The sequence below is a fragment of the Leptodactylus fuscus genome, chromosome 7, assembly GCF_031893055.1.
Source record: "Leptodactylus fuscus isolate aLepFus1 chromosome 7, aLepFus1.hap2, whole genome shotgun sequence".
NCBI classification, from domain to species: Eukaryota; Metazoa; Chordata; class Amphibia; order Anura; family Leptodactylidae; genus Leptodactylus; species Leptodactylus fuscus.
The window spans coordinates 47,629,613-47,643,916 of record NC_134271.1 but is presented as its reverse complement, the minus strand read 5'-3'; positions in this window follow the sequence as shown (position 1 = coordinate 47,643,916).

The following is a 14,304-nucleotide window of genomic DNA, read 5'->3' as shown; positions in this document are numbered from 1 at the left end:
TTCCCAGGGCAAGCAACAAAGTATAAAAATGACCCATCCACCAAAACACATTTCCCACACATTGTATATACAACAGAGATGTATGGTACTGAATGGGTGTATTATAATAAATGTTAATGGCTATAATGGCTTGTGTTTTCATTCACTCATTGACAAACCGAAAACCAAGAGAGGTTTACTTCGCTTAAAACAATCTCTCTTTCCAAATGACCCTTTTAACTGTTGATTTGTATAAGTAACAATATACTCATATATATGTATATAGAAAAATTTATACAGACAGAGAGGCAGCCATGAGTCACACTTTATAAACTCCATCCAGCTTTATCAATGAAGAATATACAACAAGCAGAGCTTCATTTATTTAACTTGGGCCTTAATGTCTTCAGAACTATGTGTTTGGGTAAGAATGGATAGCAATTATACAGCCCAAGCAAACAAGAGGGAAAGCTGAAAGCAACAGCAAATGATAGAAGTCGGCAGACTAATTGCAAAAATCATTATTGTTGAGAGTGGATGTCACGGCTAATGCATATTGTGCTTGAAAAACGCATTCTGGATTATTTCCTGGAGAGATAAATACTTGAATAGGTCACTGAAATTCCCAGAAAATAAACACTGACTCTTGGAGACAGACCTATTTCTTATTTAACCCTCATTAATATAATTGCTAGAATTCTTAAGAACTTTTCTGTAATATGTGAGAGCGCCAATACTTACGCAAGTCATTTTTTTAATGCTATTTACAGTTTGTTTTGTAAATTTCATGACTAATAAACTGTAATATTCAGTTTACAATAGAAACTTAAAATGTAACGCAAGAAAGGGGAGGATTCTTTCTTCTTCTTCTTTCTTCATCCAATCGTAACGTTACATTTATATCCTTATAATCACACATGGACCAATCCAAGTAACAGGTTCATGGATATTTCAATATTCCCACCGAGTAGGTACAACTGTACTGTGTACAACTATATTACTACAACATGAAAATTGAGCAAAATGACTAAAAAATAAATACATTTTTTTTAAAAAAAGACAGTCCAATTCTTTTTTATATATATATATATATATATATATATATATATATATATATATATATCTCCCTATATTATAAAAATGAATTTCTGTCTGTCTGTCTATCTGTCTGTCTGTGCTCTAATGCGAACCAAACGACTGGACCGATCTTCACCAAATTTGGTACAGAGATACTTCAGATATCCGGGAAGGTTTAAGACGAGACTCCAACTCGCTCGGATGTACCGTTGCTGAGATACAGCATTTCAAACACAGTGCCCCCCCACCCTTAGCCAATACAAACCTGCAAGACTTTCACTCATATTCCAACTGCAATACACACGGTCACTCCACATGCACAATACAACACTGATATCCAAACTGAGATACACGCATCAGAGGATTAGATACACAGATCAGCACACAGTATCACACACCAGAGGATTAGATACACGGGTCTGCACACAGTCCCACAAACCAGAGAATTAAATACGCACTTCTGCACACAGTTCCACACACTGAAGGATTTGATACACGTGTCTGCACACGGTTCCACATACCGAAGGATTAGATACAGGCGTCTACACACAGTTCCACACGCCAGAGGATTAGATACACGCGTCTTCACACAGTTCCACACTCCAGAGGATTAGATATGCGCGTCTGCACACAGTTGTACACGCCATAGGATTAGATACACGCGTCTTCACACAGTACCACATGCAGTAGGATTAGATACGTGCGTCTACACACAGTTCCACACGCCGAAGGATTAGATACGCACCTCTTCACACAATACCACACAGGGAAAGATTAGATACGTGTGTGTGCACACAGTACCACACTTTGGAGGATATAGTTAGGGACCAGAAGGAAGGACCGCGCTTCACCAGATGTCAAAAAATAACCAGTTTATTAAAGTTCAACAGCAAACGCGTTTCGGGCATGCATCGCCCTTCTTCAAGTGCAAAGGAACTGCCGTGGTGTATATGCTTGCCTGGAAGACCATGCCTCTGCACACAGTACCACAAGCCAGAGAATTAGATACGCGTCTCAGCACACAGTACCACATGGGGGAGGATTAGATACGCGCGTCTACACACAGTACCACATGCCATAGGATTATATACGTGCGTCTGCACACAGTACCACATGCTGGGGGATTGGATACATGCGTCTACACACAGTTCCACACACTGTAGGATTAGATACGCACCTCTTCACACAATACCACACAGGGGAGGATTAGATACACGTGTCTTCACACAGTTGTACACGCCATAGGATTAGATACACGTGTCTTCACACAGTACCACATGCAGTAGGATTAGATACGCGCGTCTACACACAGTTCCACACGCCAAAGGATTAGATACGTGCCTCTTCACACAATACCCTACAGGGGAGGATTAGATATGTGTGTGTGTGCACACAGTATCACACTTTGGAGGATTAGATACATGCCTCTGCACACAGTACCACAAGCCAGAGAATTAGATACGCGTCTCAGCACACAGTATCACACGGGGGAGGATTAGATACGCTCATCTACACACAGTACCACATGCCATAGGATTATATACGCACGTCTGCACACAGTACCACATGCCGGGGGATTGGATACATGCTTCTACACACAGTTCCACACACTGTAGGATTAGATACGCACCTCTTCACATAATACCACACAGGGGAGGATTAGATACACGTGTCTTCACACAGTTGTACACGCCATAGGATTAGATACACGCGTCTGCACACAGTACCACATGCCGTAGGATTAGATACGCGCGTCTACACACAGTACCACATGGGGGAGGATTAGATACGCGCCTCTTCACACAATACCACACAGGGGAGGATTAGATACAGGCCTCTGCATACAGTACCACATGCCAGAGAATTAGATACGCGTCTCAGCACACAGTTCCACATGGGGGAGGATTAGATACGCGCATCTGCACACAGTACCACACGCCAGAGTCATTAGATACGCGCGTCTGCACACAGTTTCACTTACTGGAGGATTAGATACGCGCCTCTTCACACAATATCACATGGGGAGGATTAGATATGTGTATCTGCACAAAGTACCACACCAACAAGAATTAGACACTTGCATCTAAACACAGTACTACACGGTTGAAGGATTAGATACAGCTTTACTCCAGGTATCCATAACAACTGATCACAGGTTTTTCACTGACATCCAAAATGAGATACACATAATCACATGACGCTTATGGACATACACACAAACCACATACAAAATACACCAGTGCAAAATTGGACAATTCTTATGGGGCCACTACACAAACATAAAATGTAATATACCCGTGCGAAGCCGGGTCCTCCCTCTAATATATATATATTATAACGACCAAGTGCATAGCCTAGAATACCGAATAATTAACTTATTAACTTATTAATAAATTAATTAGTTACCCAACTCAGTGTTGCCAGTTTGTAAAATTGTGGCAACACCAAGTGTAAGATGTTGACCAGTGTCAATGCCAGATGCTGCAACTAATATATATATTTATATAAATAAATAAATATATATATATATATATATATATATATATATATATATATATATATATATACACACACACACACACACACACTGATCAAAAGTATCCAGACACCCCCAAAAACATACGTTTTTCATATTAGGTGCATTTTGCTGCCACCTACTGCCAGGTACTCCATATCAGCGAACTCAGTAGACATTAGACATCATGAGAGAGCAGAATGGGGCGCTCCGCGGAACTCACGGACTTCGAATGTGGTCAGGTGATTGGGTGCCACACATCACGCAGGTCAATGCCAAACGACACCTCGCTTGGTGTAAGGAGCGTAAACATTATATGATTGAACAGTGGAAAAACGTTGTGTGGAGTGACATATCACGCTACACAATGTGGCGATCCGATGGCAGGGTGTGGGTATGGCGAATGCCCGGTGAACGTCATCTGCCAGCGTGTGTAGTGCCAATAGTAAAATTCGGAGGCGGTGGTGTTATGGTGTGGTCGTGTTTTTCATGGAGGGGGCTTGCATCCCTTGTTGGTTTGCATGGCACTATCACAGCACAGGCCTACATTGATGTTTTAAACACCTTCTTGCTTCCTACTGTTGAAGAGCAATTTGGGGATGGCGATCGCATCTTTCAACATGATCAAGCACCTGTTCACAGCTTGTGGCGGAGTGCTTACATCTCTGTAATGGACTGGCCTGCACAGAGTCCTGCCTTGAAACCTTTGGGATGTTTTGGAACGCCGACTTCATGCCAGGCCTCACCGACCTACATCGCTACCTCTCCTCAGTGCAGCACTCCGTGAAGAATGGGCTGCCATTCCCCAAGAAACTTTCCAGCACCTGATTGAACGTATGCCAGTGAGAGTGGAAGCTGTCATCAAGGCTAAGGGTGGGCCAACACCATATTGAATTCCAGCATTACCGATGGAGGGCGCCACGAACTTGTAAGTCATTTTCAGCCAGGTGTCCGGATACTTTCGATCACATAGTGTATCTCCAATGGCTATCCTCTGTCATTTAGGTTCTATCCCAGGGTAGATCTTCTAGCTCCAATTGACTTTCAGATTTACTAGTGGAGGGTTTACTCACCTCACCTCATTGGGAATTATCAGGACTACTTCCTGCCAAAGAGTTGGCATTCTCAAGTCATGACTAAAATGGACATGGCAAAAAAGTGTGTGCAGAGAGGAGTCAGCAGACCATTTTGGTTAACAGACCAGGTAAAACACAGCAAAAGGTTTTGTTGCCAGACAGTCTCACAAAGGTGAGTAAACCCTCCACTACTAAATCTGAAAGTCAATTGGATCTAGAAGATCTACCCTGGGATAGAACCTAAATGACAGAGGATAGCCATTGGAGATCTGTCCTCTCTGATCTACACTTGGCATATAATTTTATTATGTCAACATGTGGTAAGTATTCCTTCTTCATTATAAACACCCCATGTGGTTTGCCCCAATGTTTCCATTGGTACTCCCTTTATTTTTGCAGTGTTAATAGTTAGCGGGGCAAGATTTCCTTGGGGAAGGTTCTCACTTTACATGGTGGTTCTATACAAATTATTTCATTATGTGCTTCATTGATGTACTAAACTCATTCCAGAATGTTACAATTAGTTTATAACATTCCTGCGATTTTAGCCATATATTACAGCCACACTTCAGGTTTAACAACTACATCATCGTATCCATGTGGGCATCAGTAAAATGGCGCCCCGTAAATGGATTCATGGAGAACGTGCTATGCACATAGTATAGTCAGGGAAGGAGAACATAGGGATTTCCTTTGTAAAGAAACTCCTGGATCAATTTTGGTGAAAATTTATCTCAATATTGCAATGTGGGTTCTGTAGGATGAGCTAGTAGAAGTTATATTTTTATGAAGCTTTTCTATCAAGTACCTTTACCGTATACCTTACCTTTTAGTTCACAGGGCATTACCATATTAACATGCACATCTGTACACAAAGAGCAGAACATTGCACCGCAAAGCAGACATTGACCTAAAGTGCCATAAGCTATTGGTATTTGTTTACTAAAGATTTTTTTTCTTAAAAAAAAAAAGTTCAACAGGCTCGGTTTCTGTGATATAACGCTTCTCATCCCACATGGTAAATTTGCACAATTGTACTCCTTGGCAGCAGAACTATCCATCCCTCTGCAGTACGCAATGAGTTAAAAATCCAATCTGCACTAACCACATGAAAAGGAAATGAGGATGGACTGCTGTCTTAAATGTGAATCATGTCCTTCTGCTCGCTGACTTTGTTCTGTAACTATTCAGCCTTTGATAAACTGACAGGGGCTTATTGGTAATGGTGCGTTTGTCTGTTAATGGCAGAGGTATGCACAAAATTATCAAAAGCAGAATACTTCAGAAGGTCATATCTCCAGGGAGAGGGATAAAAATAATGATAAACATGCTGCAGAACAACTCAGTATGTTGTTCCATGTAACCGGATTGAGACCGTCATTAAATCATCATTAAAAACTGGAGGCGAAGGACATTTACTGCATCACAAAATAAAGGATTTCATTTCACCTATGTTCTTTTTTTTAACTCTTGCTTGTTGGGTAATGGATGGCTACTTCTACTGTTAAAGAGATGTTTAAAAAGATTTTGGGACTTGGTAAAAATCGTTGCTTCTATAAAATAGGTGGGGAAAAAATTGGGAATTATTATTATTTTTTTTTTTTTAAATACCATTTATCCATATCTTTGTCTTAGACTGGATTTCTACAGACAACAGTCAACTAAATCCTTACAAGGCCAAGAACACCCTGGAATACAAGTGGCAAATCCGCAATATGTGATGTGGTGTAAGTAATAATTTAATGGTACATACTGTACGGTCAGCTGGTCAATAGTTCTGTCCTATTATGCGTTTTCACCACCAGCTAAAGGACTAGAGCCACAGCCATGAAAGGATATTCCCATCTTATAAAGTGATGGAATGTAGCAAGGATAGGTCATGGTTTTATGATGAAGGGGTGAGGTCTACACTTTGGGAACCTCACAGATTTTGAGACTGAAAGGACTGTAGCACTGGTGTAGACTTGTATACCCTTTACTGTTTTTTGCTACAAAATGGTGTCCAACCATTTGGCTATGCAGTGAAGCACAAGAGCAGAAATAAATGTAAAAACACAAACCTGCCCCCCCCCTTCCCCGATCATACTCATGGTAAAGAAGGTGATGTTGATGTAGGCGCAAATGAATTTGCAATTTTTTATTATACTGAGTGCCAGACTGGAGTCGGGAAGGAATTTTTTCCCCTGAATTTGGGCAATTGGCATAAGCCATAAGGGTTTTTTTTGCCTTCCTCGGGACTGCACTGTAGGGGACCGTAGGTTTATAGGATGTGCTTGATTGACTGATATCTTCAACCAACCTCATCTACTATGTAACTAGGAAATGCCAGTAATCCTGTCCACATAGAAGTCTATTACTTCTTTGGTGATATTCATGCTCCCATCTTTAAATTTCTTGACAGATGGATAGTATTCCAATTGAGGGTTCCAAAAAACTTTATTTTCATCAGGCCACACAGATAAGATACAGTCCATTGTACCGGTGGCACTTATATACACAACTCGGCAAACAATTAATATGTGTCAGGTCAAAGGGCGTCACATTAACAATCTGATAAAGTCCCTATAAAGTAGCAAAAACTGAGGAGTGACACAAATATAGAGATATCTATAGGAATTATTGGCACAGTGGTTTGTAGGTTATCAGTCTTAAAGGGATTCTACCATTAAAACCTCTTTTTTTGTGGATAAGACATTGGAATAGCCTTTAGAAAGGCTATTTGTCTCTTACCTTTAGATGCGCCGCACCGTTACTTAGAAATACCGGTTTTTACCAGTATGCAAATTAGTTATCTCACAGCGATGGGGGGGCGCCCCAGCGCAGAATATGCGATGGGGGCATCCCCACTACAGCTCAAAAACACGATCCTGCGACGCCTCTATCTTCGGCTGATCCTCACCTTCTCTGTCGTCTTCCTCTTGCGTCACCTCTGACGCCTGCGCAGTTGGCTCTGCCAGTGAGACACCAGCAGAGCCGAGTACGAATGCCGGCTGGCGGCCATTTTTGGGAGGCCGCTCCTGCATTGAACAACAAGAACAAGAGCGGCCTCCCAAAAAAGGCCGCCGGCCGGCATCCAACGTCTTATCCACAAAAAAAGAAGTTTTAATGGTAGAGTCCCTTTAAGAAGGAGATAAAATTCCTGAAATGTGAAGGAAGGGGGGAATTTCCCTACCCTATACTTTACATCAGAATGTTCTATACATGGGAGCGCTCTGTTGTGAATTTATTCTTTTAGCATGTGAGGATACTTCTTTGGTGATAGTATTCCTGACATCATGCTTGCCTACACAAACAAGTATGATGGCAATATACCACTAAAGATAGGTAAATACATGTCAGAAAGCAAAAGATTTTATAAATCATTAAAAATAGACAGATATGTGTTCACCTTGTCCTCACTTGGTTAAGGACTCAGAAAGACTTCACATCACAACCACTGGGTGACCGAACATAGAATATCATAAGATCATGGTTTATGAAAATAAAGTTGGTCATCTTGTACCACAGATCTGGGGATATGTTAAGCTAAGAAGGGATGTAAGGAATTACACATCTGTAAAACAATAGATTAAAGGATGGAGAAATAGATATATCTTCTTAAAGGAAAATACTAACATTTTTAGAATTTTGAATTAGAAATTGAATGTACTTTAGTAAAGTACACCAGCTTATTGTACTATAATACAGTTTGTTCAGGGAAGTTACACCTGGCAGACAAACCACTTAGACAGTCTTTGAAAACAGTCTGCGCTACAGTCTGTTTCTTCCAAGAGATCGGATAAGGTTTATTTTCTTAAAAGCTTTAATGAAAATGACTATTGTGACTTTTTTGACTTTCAACATAGTTGCATGCACAGAGAAGACATTGTGGTCCGTGGTGTTAGGGAAGAAACCCACAAAAAGTTTTTTTTGTCAACCTATAAAAATGTGTTGTTGCCTGTTTGTTTAAAATGAAGCTCCAGAAAAAAATGTAGAGATATTAGGGTTATTGGACATATTAGGGTAATAAATCCTTTCACTCTGGTCCACCAAAGTGCCTAAACACTATAGCAATCACAAGATGGACTAGAATGTACAGGAGACAGTACAAATAATATACCTCCTTCTCTGATATCACTTCCTACTCTACACCTATTGGCTGAAGATGGCGCTCACATTCTTCCTGCTCTGCCTATTGTACTGTAATACTAAGAGCTTTATGCAGTCTTCCACATGTCCCCTCCTACTAGGAAAACAGTGCCTTTGTTTGCTGCCCTCTGGGCTAAATCCCGCATCATAGCATTAAGGCTTGTTGAAAAAGTCGGGCATGATGTTTAAGGGAGCTGCCCCCAGAGGGCAGCAAACAGAGGCACTGTTTTCCTATTTGCATCTTGGGAAATGGATTTGCGTATTTTTCCCATAATTCCCCCAGTGGAAGGAAAAGGCTTTTGTATGTCTCCATAGGTCTGTGATGGTGACTGTTCAATGGAGCTCCTCACCAGTGCACTTGGTTCGGTTTTGGTTTGTCCTCCACACAGTGCAATGTCCCTAGCAGCTGAGAAGGTTCTGTTTTAGCAGACAATCACTCCACACTATTTTTCTGCCAGCTTTACCTTCATTAATGGCTGCATAGTTGGGGCACCAAGTTCAGGTTAGTAACATCAGTACTGGAGTATAGGAGTGGACCTGCAGTAACTCCCAAATCCAAGACCCACACTCCAGCCACTATCTCACTGATACTAACCACCTCAGTGTTAGATACCTGCCAGTCACAATCTTATCCTCTGCCTGCTTAAAATATATATATTTATATGTTTTGGAAACCGCTCTATATATCATTTATCTATCTCTCTTCACCAAATGATCAATTATTTTGCTACAATGGCCCCCACAATAATGCTTATAATCTATATACCCCATCTCAGAGATGCACATAGAGCCAATGTCATGAAGCTAAAAGTATCAACCTGGAGTGTCAAAGGAGATGGAATTATATGGAAGAAACATACACAAATATGAGGAGAATATACAAATACTATGCAGATGTGCCCAGGTGTCACATATCTATCTATCTATCTATCTATCTATCTCCTATCTATCTATCTATCTATCTATCTATCTATCTATCTATCTATCTCCTATCTATCTATCTATCCATCCATCCATCCATCTTCTATACTCAGTCCTATTAAACATATGAAATTGATGTAGTTATCTGACTTGTGTAGACATCTTGCAGTTTAGCGTGTGGCAGGCTCCTTCATAGAGTTAACAATGCCACAATCCTGTCTTTTCCCGTTTCCCAGGTTCCTGTAAAATTAGGCCATTTCTCCCTGTCACAATCCATCATCATTTCAACTCCAATCAGATAAACCTTTCATCTTTTTCCTATCTAAATTGTTCCTCCCAGGGTGATTCACTCAAGCTTAGAGCAACCGTCAGACTTCCAACACAAAAAACCAAGGAGATATTTGATAGTTCATTTGTTCGTTGATGGTATTTACATCTAGCGCTGTTGAGATTTTATTAAAGGCCAGTTATGGGCTTACACAGAAGAGGAAAACAATGCATCTCTGTTTCTGTTGCCACGCAAGGCTACTTTAGTTTCATCCTCACATAACACATAGCTCCGAGGTATTTTCTTAACATTGCCAGAGTTTGAAAGAAAACCTAGGATGATGTTTGCGTTGAGCTAACCACGGACAAGTCTAATAACGATGTGATGATGTATAGATGAATTTCTGCTCCTTCGTGACACAGGGATTAAGTCTCTTCTTATCTCCAAAACATCAGAAAAAGTGTCTTGGTTTTAATTTCACCGTGAAGTCACAGGGGACAACAGTTATGTTATGTACCTATGAACAAAGTGGACTTCCCCCAAGCCAGGGAACAGTGGATTACTTTAGATAAGCAAGTAACACATGAGAAGCTTGAAGAGTGGCAGGCTTCCATAACAAAAACAAGCAGGAACTCACAATGTTGTTCCTATAAACTAGGTGCCTTCTAAACAGGGACTGATCCATGGTCACATTACATTAAGGTGCTGATAAATGGATGAGTTTGTCTTCCTCGAAGAAGATGACTAAATAAACCATCTAGAACACACTCTCATCGCTGAGCCCTAATGGATCATTACAATGTATCATTGTGTCTAGTCGTCCTCATCCGACCCCCAGTTAGACCCTCTGTCTCTGCTATTATAACATGAAGAGAAATGATTGTTCTTCTTCACTAGAATCTCACGCTTGGAAGGTGCAGCCCCAATTACTTTCCTCAAAACATACATATGTAGATTCAATGTATAGAGAAGGGCGCTAAATCAAAAAGATAGCTTCCAGGAAAAAAACAAGTAGAAATAGAATAAGTGTAAAAAAAAAAATTCTATAATATAAGACAATTCTGGGGGAAAAAAAAATCATAAAATGTGTCCATAGGGCCCTGTAAACCTCATGGATGACAACGGAATAGATTTGGCACCTATTGAGCAAGTATGTATTTGGTATCCATTATATTTTTGCCTATGTAGAAAATATATGTATATATCCTATACTGGGGGCCACCAAAATAAATAATTTGTGGGTAATGTACAGCCTTACTATTGTACTACTTATACATTGTTCTAGTGATGTGGCAGCCTTTAATATGGTCCGTATTTCTCTTAAAATAAGACCTACCCCGAAAATAAGCCCTAGCTAGATTTACCGGGTTTTTTGGAGTAGGCTTGAAATGTAAGCCCTACTACTAAAATAAGCCCTAGCTAGTGTAATCTCCCGACATCTACTATGCAATAACAGCAGATGCCGCATCCTTAAAGATTGCAACCACTCTGCTGCAGAGCGGCCACCATAGCTACTGTACTGGAGTCCTGGAGTTAATACCCGCGATCAGTCTACTCTGATCGCAGGCATCGTTGAATCCCCCTCCCCCACCCCAAAGCATTACAACTTCCCTTGGCCAATTCATGACCCACCCAAACCCATCCCCAAAGGAAATCTACTGTCTCCAAGGCTGCCTCCCTCTTTTGACAGCTGAGAGCCTAATGAAGGCTGAATAGTAATATGGAGAATCTCCCATAGGGTCCATTCTCATGGAGAAAAATGGCGCTTTATTTGGCGCTGAACTTTCCAAAAAATTCTGCTAGCTTTTTTTTCCGCTAGTGGAATTTTCCACGCTGAATTTTCCACAGTCACTAAAAAGCCTCCTATTGATTTCAATGGGTTCTGCTAGCTGTGGCACCCATTCAAGTCAATGGGAGGTTGTTTTTTTTTTAAGCGTTGAAAATTCAGCGCCAAATAGAATGCCATTTTCCTCTGTGTGAATGAACCCATAGACTGCAAATACATTAAATTGCAGGCTATGGGATGCTTGCAGGTTCAAACCCCCTTGGGAGAATTAATAGAAAAAAAATAAAAAACATAAAAAAATAAAACAATAAAAGTTCAAATCCCCCGCACTTCCACTAGAATACATAGAAAAAAAATTACTGTGAAAAACACACACATTAGGTATTCCTGTGTCCGAAAATGCTTGCTCAATAAACTGCCGTTTTTTTGCCGTTTCACCTCTGATAAAAATTGAAATAAAAAGTGGTAACGTGTAACTGTTGTGCATGAAAAAATTAAGACCTACCCTGAAAATAAGGTCTAGCTCTTTCTTCAGAGAAAAAAAAAAATAACATAAGACCCTGTCTTATTTTCGGAGAAACATGGTGTCATACATCACAATGTGCATAAAGTGTAACGGAAAAAAACCCACAACGTGTCTCCGCCATGTTTTTTCGCAGCACTTTTTCAGTACAACTAGCTACGTGTGGCCTTAGCCTTAAGAAATGTTTCCACAAACTTCACCATGTTTAAATTTGCAGACAATTAAAAGTTAAACATTTTTGCAAACATAAGTAATTTAAAATGTTGAGGCTATGAAAATTTAAAAGAGTTTGAGGCTAAGGCCCTACATTGCGGAAATGGAGAGATGAGCGAACACTATTCAAAACAACAGTTTCGAATAGCACACTCCCATAGAAATGAATGGAAGTGGCCAGCACGCAGACTTTGCCGGTGGCCGGCCGCTTAACGCCCCGCGTGCCGGTTATATCCATTCATTTCTATGGGAGCGTGCTATTCGAAACGGCTGTTTCGAATAGAGTTCGCTCATCTCTATTGCTATGGTCTAGGATTTGTCAGAAAGCCATGATTTCCTTGTTGTGGCTAGGTTATCTTCTCAGACATATACCTGATAACCTGGCTACAATAAGAAGATTATTGCTTGGTTTCTGACAAATGTCAGACCATAGAAATCTCCTGCATTTGTGGTCGTATCCATTGGCAACCATACAAGACTACAACCTGACACCACAAAATAGTTAATATTAAAACTGCAATTTAAATATATATATATATATATATATATATATATATATATATATTTGCAAAATGTTTAACTTTTAATTGTTTGCAAAATTTAATATGGCTGTGGGAATCCCCTGTAATATTCCCTTTCTATTGGCATACTATTTCTCAGTCCTCGATATAAGATAAGATAATCTTTTTTTTTTTTTTTTTTTTTTTTTTTAAGAAAAAATGTTTCAGTGTTGGATAAGTGTTGGCTTTTAAGAAAAAATATGTTTCAGTGTTGGATAACTAGATAAAACATATACATAATTGAATATGAAACTGGGCTTAACAAAAAATAAAAATAAAATCGCAAAATCTAAATTAAAATCTAGGCCGATTTCACCTTAAAACTTTCTGAAAGGACTTCAGTAACATGACATTCCCCATCCTTTCAAAAACATTTTTCCCATAGATCATAATGAAAAACATCTGGTCTATCCAGGCTTGACTTTTCTGTGAACACAAAAAAGTGGTAAAATGCAGCAATAAACACACATTAATGATTTATAACCAAATGGAAATGAGTAAAGTGTTTATAAGTAACTGACTTATTTGAGGTAATTTGGCAAAAAGGAAAAGCTAAGTTAACTTTAGCCAGTGTCAGCAAAGACCAGAACACCTGAATTTCTTTAAACAAGGAGAAGTGCTTAAAACATTGACCTTCTTATGCACTATTACTCTTACTTCCAGACCTTTTCTGGATTCTTTTTTTTTTTTTTTACATTCTCATAAGAGAGCCTGAAGTGAATAGCTTTTCACCATCTATCTAATGTTTTCCCCACAGTAAGGACAATTTAAAGGGATTGTACCAAGTTATTAAGTCATCCCAATTCAGCAGGGTAGGAGATAATCCCAATAATGGTGGGGGTCCCTCCACTGGGACATGCATAATCTCAAGAATGGGGGTCCAGTTCCCTCATCCTGATGTATCAGCAAGTCAAGTAAGTTCTCTGCAACTCCATAGCAGATACAGTATTATACTTGGGTGTCTCTGATGCTCAGCCTAACATTCCATCAAGATGGAGAACCAGAGCCCTGTTCTCGAGATCAGCAAGGGTCCAATTGGTTAGACCCCCACCAATTATGAAGTTATATCCTATCCTACCAACAGGGGATAATTTTATAACTTGGTACAACCACTTTGATCTATCACTATGTTTAAGAGTATAAGAAGAAACTAAAGTAACCACAAAATGCAAATTGAAACTACACGTAGATGTCACCATGGCTAAATTCTGATCTAGCGTACAAATAATGTAATGATCCTAATAGGAGCCGTCTGATT